This window comes from Musca domestica, unplaced genomic scaffold (genome assembly GCF_030504385.1).
Source record: "Musca domestica strain aabys unplaced genomic scaffold, Musca_domestica.polishedcontigs.V.1.1 12, whole genome shotgun sequence".
Taxonomy (NCBI): Eukaryota; Metazoa; Arthropoda; class Insecta; order Diptera; family Muscidae; genus Musca; species Musca domestica.
This window is the reverse complement of record NW_026712155.1, coordinates 15109598-15128695: the sequence shown is the minus strand read 5'-3', so window position 1 is coordinate 15128695 and position 19098 is coordinate 15109598. Positions and strand designations below refer to the sequence as shown.

The 19098-nt window shown below is 37.7% G+C and overlaps 1 protein-coding gene across 6 annotated transcripts in view; it reads left to right on the top strand.

The window, feature by feature from the left end:
• LOC101894251 (insulin-like receptor) overlaps window positions 1-19098 on the top strand; it is a 126320-nt gene that overhangs the window by 10413 nt on the left and 96809 nt on the right. The window contains exons 1-3 of one of the 6 annotated variants that reach the window (XM_059118323.1): window positions 9338-10552; window positions 16214-16514; window positions 16739-17208. The exons of 1 other annotated variant lie outside the window; for it this stretch is intronic. The gene's annotated coding sequence lies outside the window, so the exon portion shown is untranslated. Of the gene's footprint in view, window positions 1-9337; window positions 10553-15779; window positions 16515-16738; window positions 17209-19098 lie in introns of those variants that run through there. 4 more of the 6 variants (XM_059118320.1, XM_059118319.1, XM_059118322.1 and 1 more) reach the window with 4 other exon arrangements.

Sequence of the window (19098 nt, the reverse complement as noted above, 5' to 3'; positions counted from 1 at the left end):
AACAAAAGAAAACCAGTAAAGAAAGTCTTAAAGTCGGCGGGGTCGACTTTATGATACCCTACACCACTTTGCTAATTTAGTAGAGCTGCGCATAACAATTAAAAGTTTTTATGGGAGAATTTAATCATACACGCTATGATTAAAATTATAATTTATAGTTCAAAGGACTAAATATACCGAAGCATCGGATAAAAATATATATGGGAGCTATATCCAAATCGGAACCGATCTCGATAAAATTTGGCAAAGATATTTCTGGGCTGTATTTGATATATTTCCCTGAATATCGTTGTTACGGAGTGCATATTACGGCAAATTATGACAAATCGGATGAAAAGTATATATGGGAGCTGTAGCTATATCTGAACCGATCTTCACCAAATTTGACATACTAGCTTCTAGACTCAATTCGGTCGTAAGTGCCAAATTTCATCCAATTTGGGCAAATATTAGACGTTTGGTGCACAATCAAAGGCAAATCGGACGAAGTTATATATGGGAGCTATGTCCAAATCTTAACCGATCTCCATAAAATTTAGCAAATGTATTTCTGAGCTGTATTTGATATATTTCCCCAAATATTGTTGTTACAGAGTGCATATTACGGCTGCGGAGGACAAAAATAACAAATCGGATGAAAAATATATATGGGAGCTATAGCTATATCTGAACCGATTTCGATCAAATTTGGCATACTTATTTTCAGGTCCAATCTGATCGTACGTGCAAAATTCCTTACTATTCGGACTGACATTACACGTTTGGTGCACAATAAAAGGCAAATCGGACGAAGATATATGTATATGGGAGCTATATTTAAATTTTGACCGATTATCTCCAATTTCATTAGGGTTTGTCCTTGGGCCAAACAAATGAAAATATAGGCCGTTACACAAGTGCTGCTAACAATACAGTAATAAAAAATCGCCAAAAATAATTAAAGATGATGGAATGTACCGTAAATTTAACATACAGAAGAAGGTTAAATTAAATTTATTAAAAGATTAACAAGAATAATTAAGACGTGAATTGTTATGGCCTACAATTCACTACTTTATTATTTAAATAATCCACAATTCCTTCAAAAAATTCACGTTTTCGAAAAGAATTATTTTTAATAGTTTTTTTTTTTTTTAAAGAATTATCAAATAAAAAGGGTAGCAGACGGCGCTTTAAACATTTTGGTTTCTTCAAATCTTTCTACTTCTAAGACGAAATAAAAGTGTAAGACCCTATGGTATGTTCGGACCAAATCCATTTCTGGATATTGCATGAAACCAGAAACCTTGCATGAAAATAAATTACCCCACTCCTTCTGGTACCACCCCAGAAAGGGTCAGCATTTTAAATAACCATAACTCTCTTGGAATGCAAAATAAGCATTCGATGCTTTCCAAACCTGGTGCATCGTAATATTTAAACCAACTCTATATCTAGTATGAAGATGGAATATATTGGTTCACTCCTTCTTATACCTCATAAATATGGTAATTGAGCAACGGATTTTTTTTCAAACTTGGCACATCGTAATATCTCTACCAACACAAGATCTGGTGTGAAGGTAAAATATAAAGGTCCACTCCTTTTGGTAACTTCCCAATAAAGGGCCAACAATTTGAATAACCAAATATAAAATAAAATGCAATATAAGCATCCGATTCTCTTCAAATCTCACACATTCCAATATCTTTACCAACGCAAGATCTGCTGTGAAGATGAAACATATCAGCCTACTCCCTATAGTACCTCTCACAAACGGATCAAAATTTTGAATATCAAAACGATCATGAAATGCGAAATAAGCATCCGATTGTCTTCGAAATTCATACATCCTAATATTCCTGCTATCGCAAGATCTGGTATAATGCTGGCATATATCGACACACTCCTTCTGGTACCTCCCCCACAAAGGTTCAAAAACGTAGACAACCTCATAAGTTAATGTTTCTGATGTGCATATGGAATTTTACGACCCTCTGATTCGGATACCTCTCCCACAAGGGGTCAAAATTTGGAATAATTACGAGGCTCATAAAATGTTTCTTTTATCTTCAATTAACAAAATGTCCGTCAAGAAAAATTTAAATTTAATTAGCAAAGACACAAACCAAGGTGATTTTTTCTCTGGTTCGCAAAGGGTTAATAAAGAGAGAGAGATAGAGATAGGGAGTAGTAAACCAAAGAAAAATTAAAGGTAAATTAAATTATATTACTTTCCGAATCTGTGGACCTTATAGTCAAAAAAATTTCAGATTCGGAAAGTATTCCTCGAGATCTTTCATTTGTGACCAGCCTCGACATCGCTTCATTTTTAGCAAACCGGAGAAAAAATCACCTTGGTTTGTGTCTTTGCTAATTAAATGTAAATTTATCTTGACGGACATAGGCAACAACCTACTTTCATCTATTGTATAGCTGGTGTGGATATGGAACTTATCGGCCAATACCTTTTGGAATCTCCTCCACTAAAGGTCTACTATTTCTGCTACGTTCCCAAAAAAAAAAAAAAATTCAGCATTTTTCCAAAAAATAAATATCGTTTTTAGACAATTTTTTGTGTGGGGCTATGTTAAAGCTCATATCTATCCAGAATAGCCGACTTCGATTGACGTATTTTAGAAGACAATATTCCTGAGATACCGGCTGAGATTTTGAGAAGAGCATAACAAAATGTAAATAAGCAGCGGACGGATCATTTTAGAGGCAGTCGCGGTCAACATTTGCAGGAAATAATCTTCAAGCAGTCATTGATATGAACATTTCAAATCTACGATCAAGGAACAAATAGTTCAGCGCCTTAAAGGCTTAAATCCCCTTTTAAATCTCTATTGCTTTTAATGTGTGATGTTTCTCTCCCTCATACCACTGATCTGCTCCTACACCAATAAACATGAATTGATATTTGCTTTATAATCAAACCTACGAAAACTTGCTCCAATTATTACATAGATTAAAACTCTCTTCAATTCGGGCAAGTGCGCTTCTGCGAGCAGAAAAAAAATCGAAAACAAATCGATTTTTCGATATCGCTCGAATAAGAGTGAGTTAGCTCATTTTCTCGTTTTTTAGTGGGAGCAAAATTCGTTTAAAATCGAGCAGGTTCTCTTCTTGTCGAGCCCTTCTTTATATTTTGTCATAAAGTTGTTGTGTTTTTGTATGTGTATTTTTCTGTACAAGATCAGCCCCCCCCCCTTCCCTCCTCTTCCTCCCTCTTCTACAGAAAACAAAATATTTTTACATTTACTCTCATTTACATTCTTAGAGCACTCTTGCTCTATTTAGAGCGATTCTACTTCTACTATAAATTTTCAAAACAGGTATGACTCGGGAGTGCTCCTCTACACAAAACAAAAGAGTGAAGAGTATACTCCGTAAAAAAAATCCCACTCTTCGAGCAATCCTATTCACGAGAAAGTTACGCTCCCGAGAATGAGAAAACTCTTTATAGGCTTCTCCACCTAGAGAAAGCCTTTTGTAATTTCTTAAAGGCTTTTTAACTACAGAAGAACTTTAAAATACATTTCATTTATAAAAATTTTTCCATTTACAAATACTGTTAAAAGCCCATCAGTAGGTACCTATATTCAGAAATACCTCGGTAATGGTATTTGTCCAAGAATCCTTACAGCCAAAAAGGTTTACTTTCTTCTTTATTTATTTACATTTTTCTCTAAACTTCTTTGTTTTATTTATTTTCTCCTAACTACGCAAAAAAAAAACAATCAAGGCCCTTGACCTCGCACGAATTTTGTGTTCTCTATTTGTCAAAACAGTTTAAAATGCCTAAAACGGATGATTAATCACACCTTCGAAGTGAAATGACCTCAAGTTATAATAAACTTTTAATACCTACCTACCCACCTTTCAATCTACACAACACTCCCCCCCACCCCATACCACTTTAATAATTCCAAATTCCTTTACTTGACTCAGGCTCTGGCTCTCTCCAAAAACAAAATTCGAACCACCCAAATTTTAATGCAAAACAGAGCGAGCAATAAACTTGCTCTTTGCGAATTTTGATGAAGAACCAACCAACCAACCAACAATAAAACCGGCAAAAACAACATTAAAGATAGCCGGCAATAATGGTAGAGCAGCAGAGCAGAGCAGAGTAGAAAGAAATAGGGTCGATTTTGGAGTGTTTTGCAAAATTCCAAACTACACGGCAATGCTGTTTTGCTGCTGTTTATTTGTGCATCATTTCTCACAACGAATACCAGTTACTCTCTCTCTCTCCCTCTCTGGCTGGGAGAATTCCTGAAGAGAAATGAATGTCTTGCGGACTTTGGTGTTGTTTATGTTGTGCATTTTTTTTGGTGATTTTTTTTTTCTTTTGCCCTGTCGTGCATATTCACCGAACGCCTCCTTAGTGCGCTTCGTGTTCAAATTGTGTAGTGTTATTGTTTTTGTTGTTTTGTATCATTCATTGTTGTTTGTGGTGTGGTGTTTTGCTTTTTTCTCTTTAATGAATAAGAAGAAAAAACAAAACAACAACTCTCAACTTTCGTTTATAAAGTGGGGTATATATTTCTTCGGCTCGCTCGCAAGTCATCGTCATCAGTGAATGTTGTTTGTGTTGTCGTCGTCGTCGTCGTCGTCGGCAAACACAGACAAAAACAAACCGAAAAAATAACAGCAGCAGCAACAACAACAACACAACGAGATTGCCAGATTGCAAGGTTAATGACACATTGACTGTTGCATGCATGCTCATCGCAGCTCACACCACTGGCTGGCGAGGTACGAGACGGACAACGGCAAAACAACAAAAAATAAACCATTTGGCTGGCTGGCTGGCTAATGGAGGGGAGGGATAACTGCCTGGCGATATCATCATTAACTCTCTTTTCATTGGGAAGATATCAAATTTGTTTTGGGTAGAGGTACAATTTCAATTTTTTTGTTGTCATTCTGCGCACTCACCAAAGATATCAAATTATTATGATTATTTGAAGTGCACAAATATTGGAGAAGGAATGTCAGAGGTGGGTGCAATGACATTTGGGGAGAAGACTCGCCAAAGGTCTTTGCCTCGCAGAAGAATTCAGAATGGTGATCAAAAGGCCTTTTGTCCAGAAAAAGACCCCAAAAACGTCTTTAATTCATAGAAGAGCTTTAAATGACCCTTTCATGGTCCTTTTATAGATAAAAAAAATCTTTCGATCGGCTTGAAAAAGACCCTTAGAAGATCTTCAGTTTAAAGAGATGTGAAAAAAAAGATGTCATCATAAAATTTTTGTGATAAATAATGAACAGTAATATCAGTCATATGACCACCACCCTTACAGGACCATATTAGGGATACTCATGGTCACCTTTGGCACGAATTATGGCCTTCAAACGGCCAATGAAACCGTCACACGCTGTCCGAATGTTGCTCTGCTGTATTTTGGCCCATTCCCGCCAAAGCGCTTCCTTGAGGTGATCGACACTCTGGTATTTTTTAGTGCCAACCCTGCTTTCCAAAATACTCCAGACACACTAGTCCAACGGATTCGTATCCGGAGATTTTGGTGGCCTTTGGGCGCTGGAAATGAAGCGAGGAATCTCATCTCTATTACCATGACGGGCGCTTAAGTTCTGGTGGCCAACCGAAGGTGCACATTTTTCGGCAAAGCGCTTGCTTGAGGTGATCGACACTTTTGGTATTTTTTAGTGCCGACCTTGCTTTCCAAAATACTCCATACACAATAGGCCAGAGTTAGGTATCCGGAGATTTTTGTGGCCATTGTATGCTGGAAATGAAGCAAGGAACCTCATTTTGTAACCCATTTTGTGTGGCGCGTGCTAAGTGCGATGGTGCTGAGTCCTGTTGGAATGTCAAGGGTCTGCGGCCAAAATGTTTGTGTGCCCAATGCTTTAATACACCCTCCCGGAATATTTTCGCGATAATATTCGGCATTTATTCTGATGCCACAGTCGATTAACACGAGCGGAGAGCGACCTTCGGCTGTAATGAGCGACCACACTACACTATAGCCGGCGCTTGAGTTCTGGTGGCCATCCGAAGGTGCACATTTTCAACTGACCTCTTCGGCAAGTAAACACGATCATTTTGTTTGTTTAAAAACTGCTTGAAAACAAATGTTTCTCATCGGACAATATAATGAGCTGTCACTGGAATAATTTTAACAGATGTCGGAGACGAGTGGCTTAGAAATAACAGCAGTCTGAAGTTGGTTGCAGTTTTTTCATCTCACCCTGTATGTCTGTCTGTATGTCACACAATCACAATACGTAAAACTTTGAAATTTGTGCATTGTGTCTGAGATGGTTGGTATTGAAAATGAGATATATCGGTCCAGGTTTTGCTATAACCTCCATATATATCGCTTCCTCCGATATTATTCGGTATTTTGAAGATCTTAGCAACATTTTTAAACGGAATTGTTCCAAAGTTGATATTAAGAGTTTTCAACGGATCCTGGTGGCAGAAGCATTGACTTTATGACTACACGTTTTGCTAAAGCTTCCATATAACGGTACCTTCCGATATTCGGTATTTTAATGTAATTTGGAAGCAAAGTATCGGCGACATTTGTCGTCCCAATGAAATGCACAGTTCATTTGCCCGGACAAAGCATTAAATCTATTGTAATTGGCGACAGTTGGGGCAGTTTTAGATATAGCTCCCGATAAAATTTCAGATTAAAACAGCATGAAGTACCTCCTCCAGAAAGGGTCAAAATTTCGAAGAATTATAACTCTTATAAAATGTGATGTAAGAGTCCGATTGTCTTCAAATTGCACACATATCATTATTTCTACTATCACAAGATCTGTTGTGAAGATGGGATATATCGGTCAACTCTCTCTGGTACCTCCCCCACAAAGGGCCAAATTTTTGAATATTCTTGAAGCTCATAAAACACGAAATAAACATCCGATTCCATTCAGACTCGGTACATCTCAATATTTCCATCAAAACAAGCTCTGTTATAAAGATGGCAGAGATCGGACTATTCTTTCTGGTACCTCCCACACAAAGGGTCAAAGTTTTGAATAACCAAAACGATCATAAAATACGAAATAAGCATCCGGTTCTTTTCAAACTACACACATGGCAATATTTTTATTAGCCCAAGGTCTGGTGTGAAGATGGAATATATCGGTCAACTCTCTCTGGTACCTCCCCCACAAAGGGTCAAAATTTTGAATATTCATGAAGCTCGTAAAACGCAAAAATTAACATCCGATTCCATTCAGACTTGGTACACCTCAATGTTTTTATCAACAAAAAATCTGTTATAAAGTCGGTATCGATCGGACCATTCCTTCTGGTACCTCCCCCACAAAGGGTCAAAATTTTGAATGTCCATGAAGCTCATAAAACGCGAAATTCACATCCGATTCCATTCAGACCAAGTACCTTTCAATATTTCCATCAACACAAGATCTGTTATAAAGATGGCAGAGATCGGACCATTTCTGCTGGTACCTCCCCCACATAGGGTTCAATATTTTGAAAAACAAAACGCTCAAAGAAAGCAAAATAAGCATCCAACCCTCTTCACATTTCACAACTTCAGTCGGCAATATCTGGTACCTCATGCATATGTCAAAGTTTTCCAAAAATTTGCACATATCTCATATAAAGTATTGGAAGTAGTCGATATAGACCAAATCTGGCCAGTTGTAATATTTATATCGGTCTTGGGTGTGATACGAATTTATCAATATTGGCCAACTGCTTCGGAACCTCCCACACAAAGGGCCAACAGTTTGAATAATCATAACTCAAGGCTAGGGGTATACATGTGTCGGAAACCTGAGTGATACCATTTCACTTGTTGATAAATTTATTTTAGAATGTTTTCCTTCCGTTTACTCTGACTCTCTGTCTATCTCTATCTCTTTATTAACCCTCTTTGAATTCGAAAAAAAGTTTGCTTGGATTAGAAGATAATCTCTTAGTAGAATAGAAGATCTCCTACAGACTTTATATTTTTAAAAGACTGTAAAATATTTTCTTCTCACAGGAGGTCCAATATTTTCAGGTAGAAATCCCTCTGAATGCCTCCTATCTCTTCTCTCTCTCTCTCTCTTCAAAAAAGTTCTTCGCGTCGTAGAAGATAAGACCCCTAAATGCCTTCGTATTTTTCTTCACAGAGTAGCTCATTCAGATTTTCCCATAGAAGAGCTCTCAAATGTCATTTCTCCATTGGAGAACTTCCCTTCTTCATAGAACACCTTCCAATGATTTTTTCTAAATTGTCTGCATTAAAAATTTCCGACATGAGATACATCTACTGCATTTTGTGGAAGATCCTCTGCGCATAGAATGACTTTGAAGCGCTTTCCATCCATCTTTCCATCTCTCCGCTCTCTTCAAAAAAGTTCTTCGCGTCGTAGAAGAGGATACCACTAAATGCCTTCGAATTTTTTTTTTCACATAGGAGCTCATTCAGATTTTTCCATAAAAGAGATCTCAAATGTCCTCTCTCCATTAGAGAACTTTCCTTCTTCATAGAACACCCTCCAATGATTTTTTTCCCAATTGTTTGCATTTAAAATTTCCGACATGAGGTACATCCACTGCATTTTTTGGAAGATCCTCTGCGCATAGAATGCCTTTATAGTGCTTTCGATCTACAAAAGATCTTTAGAAGGTTCTTCCAAATGTCCACTACAAAAATTTTCTCCTCGCAGAAACGAATCTCTGAGAGAGGGGACCAGTTCTTATAATTTTCAAAAGATTTCTTTTCTTCTTGGAAAAATCCGTAAAGAGAATGGCTCCCAAAGGTCATATCTTCATTGAAGATCTTCCAAACGTCTTCTTCTCACAAAATACCCTCCATTTTTCTTTTTTTTTTTGGGATATTTTGGAAAAGTCTTCGTCCATGAAAACCCTTTGGAATAGAATTAATCCAAAAGTCTCCATTCGAAATGCGTCACCTAACAAAAAACCCCCTCAAAGCCACATCCTTTTTAAACGCCTCTGAATGCCTTATATACAGGGTTGCCCATATTCGACGGACCCATGACTCTTTGGGCCCATTCCAATCGACGAGGCTTGTCCGCAGGCAACATTCTTTGCGTCAATTGAATTTTGTACGGGAACAAATGTAAATCAATGCGAATAATCCGTTGTAAAGTGGAACGAGCCATGCCCAACTGCTGAGAACGGCGTTTTTGGGATATTCTTGGGGACCTCTCAACACTGGCTCGTACGGCAGCGATATTCTCGGCCGATCGCCTTGGTCGACGTTTATATGGCCTCTTCGGATTAGAAAGAGCCTTACCAGTCGAAAATTTTTCGTATAAACGCTTAATGGTGTTCTTAGAAGGCACACTTCTCACATTTTTTAATGTTTTAAAAGCACGTTGAGTTTTCACAATTAACTTCTTGTAAATTTCAACTATTTCAGAGCGCTCGCGTGGCGTTTATTGGTTCATGGTAAAAATCTGCTTGGACTGACGCTTCAAACGCGGTATGTCATTAAGCGATGTGACATCTCTGTCAAAAGTTATGGCGTTGCCAGATGGGTCCGTCGAATATGGACAACCCTGTACACGAAGTAGTCCTTAAAGACTTCTTCATAGGTTTTCTTTTCACAAAAAACCATTTCAACGACCCCTTTTCATAGAATACCCTTCAAAATATTTCTCGTATTTATCTGCATTACTACACACCTCCTGAAAAGGACTCCTCTCTTCACTCCCCTCTTTTATAGATCCCAATTTGGAATACCTACCAAAGATCTTGTTTACTTTACTGCATTCAAAATTCCCGGCATGAAGTCATCGTGCATTAACCCCATTCTCCTCCTGTTTTTTTACACCCTATCAACAACAAGACACCTATAAATAGACTCACCTTTCTATTTCTGCATATCACCACCAGCACCACCATCACCTTGGCCAAGCCATTCTAATTGGAATTTCCAAAAAGAAAACAAATTTTATTTTAACGATCATTTATTCAACTTCCATTTTGAGGGGGGATATTATGGGAAATTCCCCATGTTTATGGTCTAAAAAGTTTACATTGTTTGAAAAATAAATGGCAAGCCCCCCTTGAAATGAATTGAATTGGTTTTGGTTTGTTTTGTTGTTTGGCATGTTTTTTCAGTGTGGATGGTGCTCTCACAAAACCACAATCTCTCTGGCTCTCGCTCTCTTTGAATTCATTGAATTGGTCACAATAATGTGCTCCAAATATTTGTGTGAAATGGGGAGAAGATATAAAATGTATTTTAATGAGAGAGAGAGAGAGAGCTAATGGTGGGCTGCTGGGTTTCCTCTGACTGAGAGTTGTTTGTTTTTCTCAACTGAATGAACCGTAAAGGGAGACAGAGAGAGATGGCCAACAACAATAACAAAACGGCAACTGCGACAAAATAACACAGAGTCGTAAACACAAAAAATAGATAAGCAGCCGACTACAGACGCGAGAACAACTTGGATGCGGAAGCCCCCCAATATTCGGTGAGCGCGAGACACGGAGACGAGACAACATTGTTGTAATACGCGAAAAAAAACAAACGGCAAACGGCAGTGGTGACGACGACGCGGAGTGGAAAAGAAAATATTACAATATTATTACTAGGTATTGTGTCGATGATAGTAAATTTTGATTTGAGTGGCTACTAAATAAATAATTAAAAAAAATAAATAAATAATGAAATAAAAAACAAACGGGCGTGTGTGTTTTTCTACGGATTCCGTTTAAAATTGAAATCAAAACAAAAAAAAAAAAAAAAAAAAAAAATACCACCTCCTCTATCTCCTCTTCTGTGTTTGTGTGAGGTGTGGTGGTGTACATAAATATCAATAAATAATGGGAAATGTTTGCACAACATGAAATTGAAAGAAGGCAAAGGCAGAAGTCGAAGCCGAACAAGAAGTGAAAGAAGCAGAATAAGGCAATTGATTAAGACAAATAGTAGAGTATCATAAAATGAAACGACGAACTTTAATCACCCAACCTCATCTCTTGACAAAGAAAAGCAACAACAACAACCCCACCAAGAAAACAAAAACAGCAACGACATAGCTCTACTACAACAAAGAAGACAAAGAAGAGTAGTAGGACAACAAAAAAGACTGTGCTACATGCAACCAATGCTGCCAAAAAAAGAACAACAGCAACAGAAAAACTGAAATGAAAAGTAAACTTTGGTTAGGCCCTGGTCTCGGAATTCTTTGGCAAGGTGGGGTGGGAGAGAGAGAAACCTGTGACTGGCCAATAAATATGCCAAAGAAGTCTAAGCAATCCTCCCTCCCCTCCTCTGCTGCTGCTAGGCCAGACAAAGTAGAAGACACAATAATTAAAATAAACATAACATGAAAAAGGAAACTACAAGGCAATCCGGCTGGGATGTCTGGCTGGCTGGTTGGCAGGCAGGCGGTCAGGCGACACCCGCGAGAAAAATAGGTGGTATACAACAGCAGCCGCATTCATTGTGCATTAGTGCATATACTATCTATGAGCTTGCCTGTGCTTGCTACGTAGTTCTTCCCTTTGTTGCTGTTGTTGTTTTTGTTATTGTTTGTTTTTATTTTTTTATTCGTACCATACCTCACAACAGAAAGCAAAAACGTGTTGGTCTCAACTGAGACGTAAAATAATCGCATGACGAACAGAGCCCAAATAATAATGAAAAAAATGCACAACAAATGCAACAACAAGTCGCCGATGTTGATGCCGCCGCCGCCGCCACATGTAATTGAGCTGCTGCTCTAACAGTCAGCCTGCCAGCCAGACAGTCAAACCAAGCCAACCCAACTATCCATCCATTCCATGGCGGCAACTACAACGTCTCCATTATTAGTTTTTTGTTTTTTTTTTGCACTTCATTCCACACTTAGTGCTTTTTTGTTTACTTTGCTGGAGGAGCAACACAAAAACAACAACAACTAATAACTTAATAATTTATTAAAATTAATACAAATTAAAGAAAAATAATAACAATAAAATAATAGTGCTTAGTTGAAATGCAAGACCAATTAAAATGAAATAAAATGAGGGAAATGAAATGTAAAGGAAGAAAAAAAAAAACAACAAAAGCCAAAGAGAGGGAGACGGAGAGGGAGAGGGAGAAACATTGGAGCAAGTTGGGTTTAGACCCTAAACCCTAAACTTTAGGGGCTATGCTCGGATCATATTAAAATTTTTAACGCAGGTGGATATTTTTTACCTGATTAAGGGAAAGTAATTTTTCGTGGAGAAAAAAAAACCGGATTACCCGGTTATTTGACCCGAAAATTCGGATACAATATCCGGTTTTTAACCGGTTCTACGAAACTATTATTTACGTTATATTAACCAAATGGGTAAGTTTATGGAAATACCTATCAAACAAATGGTCATATGATAGGGTTGTTGGAACCGGTTCCGGAGTTTTTCAAGGAAATTAATATTTTATACAAGTACTTTTTGAAAAAATCTCTAAAAACTAGTTTTTCAAAACATTATAAGGTAAGGTTTTCTCCGCTGTAAGTCCAACACCGGCTACGCGATCCATAGTTTCTCTAAACTTTATAATTTTTGGAAGTAGCCGGCCTTCGACCTGGGCTTGGGGTTTTCTACTCTGTGGTATGTCCATCATCGGCTACGCACGCGATCCATAGTTTTACCAAACATTATAACTTTTGGGAAGCAGCCGGAATTCGAAACGTCAATTTTTTTCGGAACAAAGCTATCAAAGTTAGATACATACAGGGTGAAATAAGTTCGGCCGGGTCGAACATTGAATATCCTCCAACATTTGAAACGAATTTGGAAATTTTCAAAAAATAAAATCCGTTCAAAATTCTGTTAAAATATTTACAAGTTAAAAAGCAGTAAGTTTGGCCGGGCCTGGACATTGAATACCCTCCACCATTTGGAACGAATTTGGAAATTTTCAAAAAAATAAAAATAATCAAAATACCGAATATTGGGAGGTACCGTTATATCGGAGTTATACGAAGACCTGGACCTGCATAGAGAATTTGTTGTCACAGGCTGTAGCATCCATTACGAACTTCAAGTACAATTTCTGTGAGTATTGTACCTAAAATCGTCAAAATACCGATTATAGGGAGGTACAAATATATGTATAGGGCCTATAAGAAGACCTAGATCTGCATAGACAATTTTCTGTCACAGACTGTAGTTCTCATCGCGAACTCTAAATACGTAATTTGAAACTACTCCGGCGAATAATTACTCTAAAATCATCAAAATACCGAATATTGGAAGTTACCGTTGTATGGGGGCTGTACGAAGACGTGGACCTTCACGGAAAATTTTCTGTCGTAGGTTGTAGTATCCATTTCGAACTTCAAATGTCAAACTTGAAACAATTCCAGTAAATAATGGGGCTAAAATCATCAAAATACCGATTATCGGGAGGGGGCTATACGAAGACAAAGACCTGCACAGACAATTTTCTGTCTTAGGCTGTAGTATCCATTTCGAACTTCAAATACCAAACTTGAAACAAGTCCGGTGAAAAATGTCGCTGTTATATGGAGCTATACAAAGGCATGGACCAACATGGCCCAATTTCAATGTCCTGCAGGCATAAAATAATTTTGAGAAAAATGTTATCATTTCGTTTGGATGCTAGAGTGATTTTTACAAACAGAGTACGAACGGCAAACTTAATGCACCCTCCATTGAATTCTATTGAATGAAAGCTAAAAATGTCGGAAATAGCATCAAATTTTAGAATAAGTTTAGACTTGTTCGAATTGCTCATCTTTGGCACGAATTATGGCCCTCAAACGGCCAATGAAACCGTCACACGCTGACCGAATGTGGCTCTGCTGCGGTATTTTGGGTCATTCCCGGCGAAGCACATGCTTGAGGTGATCGACACTTTGGCATTTTTTAGAGCCAAGCTTGCTTTCCAAAATACTCCAGACACGATAGACCAACGAATTGGTATCCGGAGATTTTGATGGCCATTGTGCGCTGGAAATGAAGCGAGGAACCTCTTTTTTTGTAAACATTCTTTAATACACCCTCAAAGATCGATTAACACGAGCGGAGAGCGACCATCGGCTGTTATTGCGGCCCACACCATCACCATGGCCAGCGCTTGAGTTCTGGTGGCCAACCGAAAGTGCACATTTTTGCGCGGATATTTTTGGTGATGAAAGTCATGTAAAAGCTCTTACAACCTTAGATGCTTTCCTATATATTAATGTCCTTGAAAAGTTCGTCTATAGATGAAATATCTCAAAAGGCATTTCTAGAGAGGGAGAGAGGGGGGGGGGGGGGGGGGGAGTCCCAGAGAGTGAGTACAGCGCTTCTGCAGATAGAAGACTTTAAACACTATTTTGGAACACATCTTGAAGCGTTCCTATAGATAGGAGACTACTCTATGTTCTATATATGAAGTTGGCGGCAGAAAATCTTGTATAAGGTCTTTTGAAGCAACCTTAAAGATAGAAGACTAGTGACTACCTCTCCTATAAATAAAAGACCTCTGGAAGCTCTTCTTGTTTGGTTGCAAAATATTTTAAATATTTTCTATAGCCTGATAATCTACAATTTTTAGCCCCTTTTAAGGTATTTTATGGATAGGTTAACTTTTTAAAGGGCTTATCTACAGGCTAAGAATTCTTTTCCTAAAAGGCATTTCAATATAAGGTTTCCTAAAAGCACTCCGACGGACACTTTCTTGGAGTGATTAATCACTTGAAGGCCTTCTGAGTGTCTTTCATCAAAAACTAGGTCTTTTGAGGGTTGTTCTAGGCACAGAAGGCCTTCTATCCGCAGATTGACCTCTAAAGGTTTTCGGGGGGGCTACATATAGAGGGTCATTTACAAATTGCAGGGTCATACGCAAAGATGTTTTCTTTTACTTTGACATTTTTCAGGGAAAGCTTTATTTTAGGCTACTTTGGGCCTGCCAAAATTGGTTTCAAACTGAATTTTGTGGTTATTCTGGGTCGCAGACCAATTAGTTACCTTCCACGGATTTTAATTTAAGAATTCTTTTCCTAAAGGGCATTTCAATATAGGGTCTCCTAAAAGCAAATATTTTCCGACGAACACTTCCTTAGAGTGGATCAGTCACTTTAAGGTCTTCTGTGTGTCTTTCATCAAAAAACTAGGTCTTTTGGGGGTTGTTCTAGACGCAGAAGGCCCTGTTAAAAGTCTTCTATCCGCAGATTGACCTCTAAAGGTTTTCAGGGGGCTACATATAGGAGGTCATTTACAAATTGCAGGATCATACGCAGAGGTATTTACTTTTCTGATATTTTTCAGGGAAAGCTTAATTTTAGACTACTTTGGTCCTGCCTAAATTTGTTTCAAACTGAATTTTTTGGTTATACTGGGTCGCAGACCAATTAGTTACCTTCCACGAGTTTTATCTTCGACATAAATTTTTTTTATGATTTCACACACCTATTAAAATCAATGTGGCTAGGGGCACGTCTTGAACATTAAAATGGATTTTAGAGGTTCCATTGTGCAGGACCGGGCGGAGAAATGCAATTATTATAGTTTCCCAATTTAGTTATTGTCTGTATTCTAAAAATATTCTTCTCATAGAAGGCATTTAAAAGTAGTCTTCTAAAATGTTTTTTTTTTTTCGAAGGATAATTTTTTAAATTTATCCTTTCGTCTTTTCCGCGATATCTATACATGGAAGTCCTCCTAAAGGCCTTGTTTCCATAGATTGCCTGTTTAATGTAGGAAAATATTAGGTATTTTCTAATTAAAATTAATTTCACTAAGGGCCTCATTTTGAATATTAAAATATTTGTTTTTTTTTTTTCTTTCTTAAAAAAAACGCCAAATTGACAACACTTGTATTATGTGTTATGTTTTTCAGTTAAATGTGTGAGAGAGAGTGCAAAAAAATACTACTACCGAGTAGAGAGAGAGTGAGTGAGTGTGCGAGAGTAACCCGCCTTATTCCCAGAGCAGAGTGTTGTTTATCTCGGCCGTCGTCGTGTGTTGGGCTGTGTGGTTGGTTGGTTGTTCGGTGTATGCTAAATAGTATTGGCAGCCCCGAACACAAGTAGTAGAAGTAGTAGTAGTCACCAGAAGTGGCAGCCGCCGCCGTAACAGTCAGTCGTCGGTCGTAGTGAGCAATCACAAAGAAATTCATCAATTCTATGAATGGATGTGGTTGGTTTGGCTGACTGGATGGCTATGTGGAGATATGTTCTCCTCTCTCGCTCCCCCCCATCCATCAACCACACACCAGAAATGCGAAAAAAAATAATAAAACCGAAAAAAATAATAATAATAACAACATAGCAGCTATTATCTTGAAGAACAAACGACAAGAGAGACGAAGAAAATAAAAAAAATACCTTTGCTTAATTTAACTAAAATAAAAATAAATTAAAAAAAATACAGAAGAAGAAAAAAATAAAAATACGCAGTTTATGAATAACGATGTGAGTGAAGAAGAAGAAGAAGAAAAACAAAATAAAAAATCCAAAAAGAAGTAGGAATAAAAATGTGAAGTAAAAAAATATAACAGCAGCAACAACAACAAAATGTGCAAACAACATCACAACAAAAATAATAAATAATAATAATTCCAACAACAACAAAAGTGAGTGTGAGTGGCAATGAGGAAAAAAGTGTTTTTTTTTTTTTTTGGAAAAATAAAATTTTTAAGAAAAATAAAATAATTAAATGAATGAAAAATATAAAAAAAATAGAAAATAAAAATTAATAAAAAGTGTCAAAAAAATAATTTAATAAAATAATTTAGGCGTTTTGATGATTTGTTTCAAAAAGTTTTTTTATTACGTCGTTCTTTTCATTTTTTACAAGCCAGCAAAACAAGCGGCAACAACCACAACAACAACAACAACCAGAAAAAAGTGAATGAAAATCAAGTCAACGCCACAGCAAGGCAGCCAGAGAGTGAGCGACGAAAGTGAAGTGGTAAAGTGTGAGAAAATAAACAGTGTAATATAAGAATAAACCAAGAAGAAGCATAAAAAGAAGAAGAAGCAGCAGCAGCCAGACAGGCCTTGCCTGCCTGCCTGTCTCATCGCCACCATCAACATCATCATCCTCAGCCTCAGAGTTGTCGTCAACAACAAAAACAACAACAATTGAAATTATTTTACTCACAACTGCTGCAGACGTACGAACGTGCAGGAAAACTGCAACAACAACGAGGAGCAGTTGCAAAAATTGCTCGAGATATTTACATCATTCAAAAGCGTCAGCAGCTGCTGCTGTAGACGGAACGACAACCATTTTACGTCGCCATTGAAAGGAAAAACACACCACAGGTATTACAACAGAGCAGAGCCAAGTCATTGGGTTAAGCAGACGAGGCGGAAGAAGAAGAAGAAGGGCTGGGGGTACAAACCAGGGAAAAAGTGTGTGATGTTGCCCTGCTTCTTCATCTTCTGCTTCCACTTCCTCTTGCCCCCGGCTCGTATTTAGTAATTAAGACATCATTCAATTTTGTGTGTGCATAATTCGTTAGTATGTCTCTACCCAATGCACAAACACACACACACACACTCATGTGTGTGTGCCGGGATTTTTGCATTGCAACAGAAAACAACAACAACACAGAAACAGCAGACAGCGACAACGAGAACAGCAACAACAAATCTGTTTATTGTCGTCATCCAGGTCATGTCAGGTCAACTAGAATTTATGTGTGCTGGCTGACTGGCTGACTGACTTGTCGTTGTTGCTGTTGTTTTTATTGTTGTTGTATCTCATACTTAGCTGAATGAACTCAACTCAACTGCAAAAAAAAGTACACGAAGAAGTAGGTAGCTCTACTCTGAAGTGAATTATGTTTATGGGCCAAATGTTTTTTTTTTTCTGCGGATATTCTGAGCAGAGATTTAAATTACAGCTTTTCATTTTTTTTCTCGTGTTACACATTTTTCCCTAGTTGGGGAGGAAAATGGGTGGAAATGTTCCTTTGGATGAGAAAATAATTGATTTTTTTTTTGGAATCAGTCTAGAGTAGGATCCTCGGAACAACTCTTAACAAAATCTGGGATTTTTTTTGCCCTCCACCATAGTATGGAGGCTATATTAAGTTTGTCATTCCGTTTGTAACACCTCGAAATATACATTTTAGACCCCACAAGGTATACATTCTTAATCAGCATAAAATTCTATGTCGATTTAGTCCGTCCCTCTGTTCGTCTGTAGAAATCACTGTAGCTTCCGAACGAAATGAAGTAGGTTGATAAAATTCTACTCAAATATTATTTCTGCAGGACTTTTGGTATTGAAAATGGGTTTGTAGGTCTACGTTTTGGTATAGCCCCAATATAATGGTACCTCCCTATTTCCGGTATTTTGATGACTTTAGCGACATTATTCACCGGAATTGTTTCATATTTAATATATGAAGTTCGTAATGAATACTACTGCCTATGACAGAAAATTGTCCATGCAGGTCCACGCCTTCGTATAGCCCCCATACAATGGCACCTCCCAATATTCGATACTTTGATGGTTTTACCGATATTATTCACCGAAAATGTTTCAAATTTGGTATTTGAAGTTCGTAGTGGATACTGCAGCCTTAAGCAGAAAATTGTTTATGCAGGTCAAGGTCTTCGTATAGCCCCCCTATAACGGTATCTCCCATTATTCCATATTTTGATGATTTTTGATCCAATATTCACCGAAATTGTTTGAGATGTCGTATTTGAAGTTCCTAATACTATAGCCCATGACAGAAAATTGTCCGTGCAGGTCCACGTCTTCGTAGAGCTTCCATATAACGATACCTCCCGATATTGGGTATTTTGATGATTTTAGCGACATTATTCTACTACTCCGGTAGTTTAAAATTACGTATTAAGAGTTCGTAATGAGAACTACAGTCTGTGACAGAAAATTGTCCAGGTCTTCGCGTAGGCCCCATATATCAGTACCTCCCGATATTCCGTATTTTGATGATTTTAGCTACATCATTCACCGAAATGGTTTGAGATGTTGTATTTGAAGTTCCTATTGGATACTGCAGCCTAAGACATATACTTGTCTGCGGAGTTCCAAGTCTTCATATAGACCCCATATAACGATACCTCCCAATATTCGGTATTTTGATGATTTTAGCGACATTTTTCTACTACTCCGGTTGTTTCAAATTACGTATTAAGAGTTCGTAATGGGAACTACAGTCTGTGACAGAAAATTGT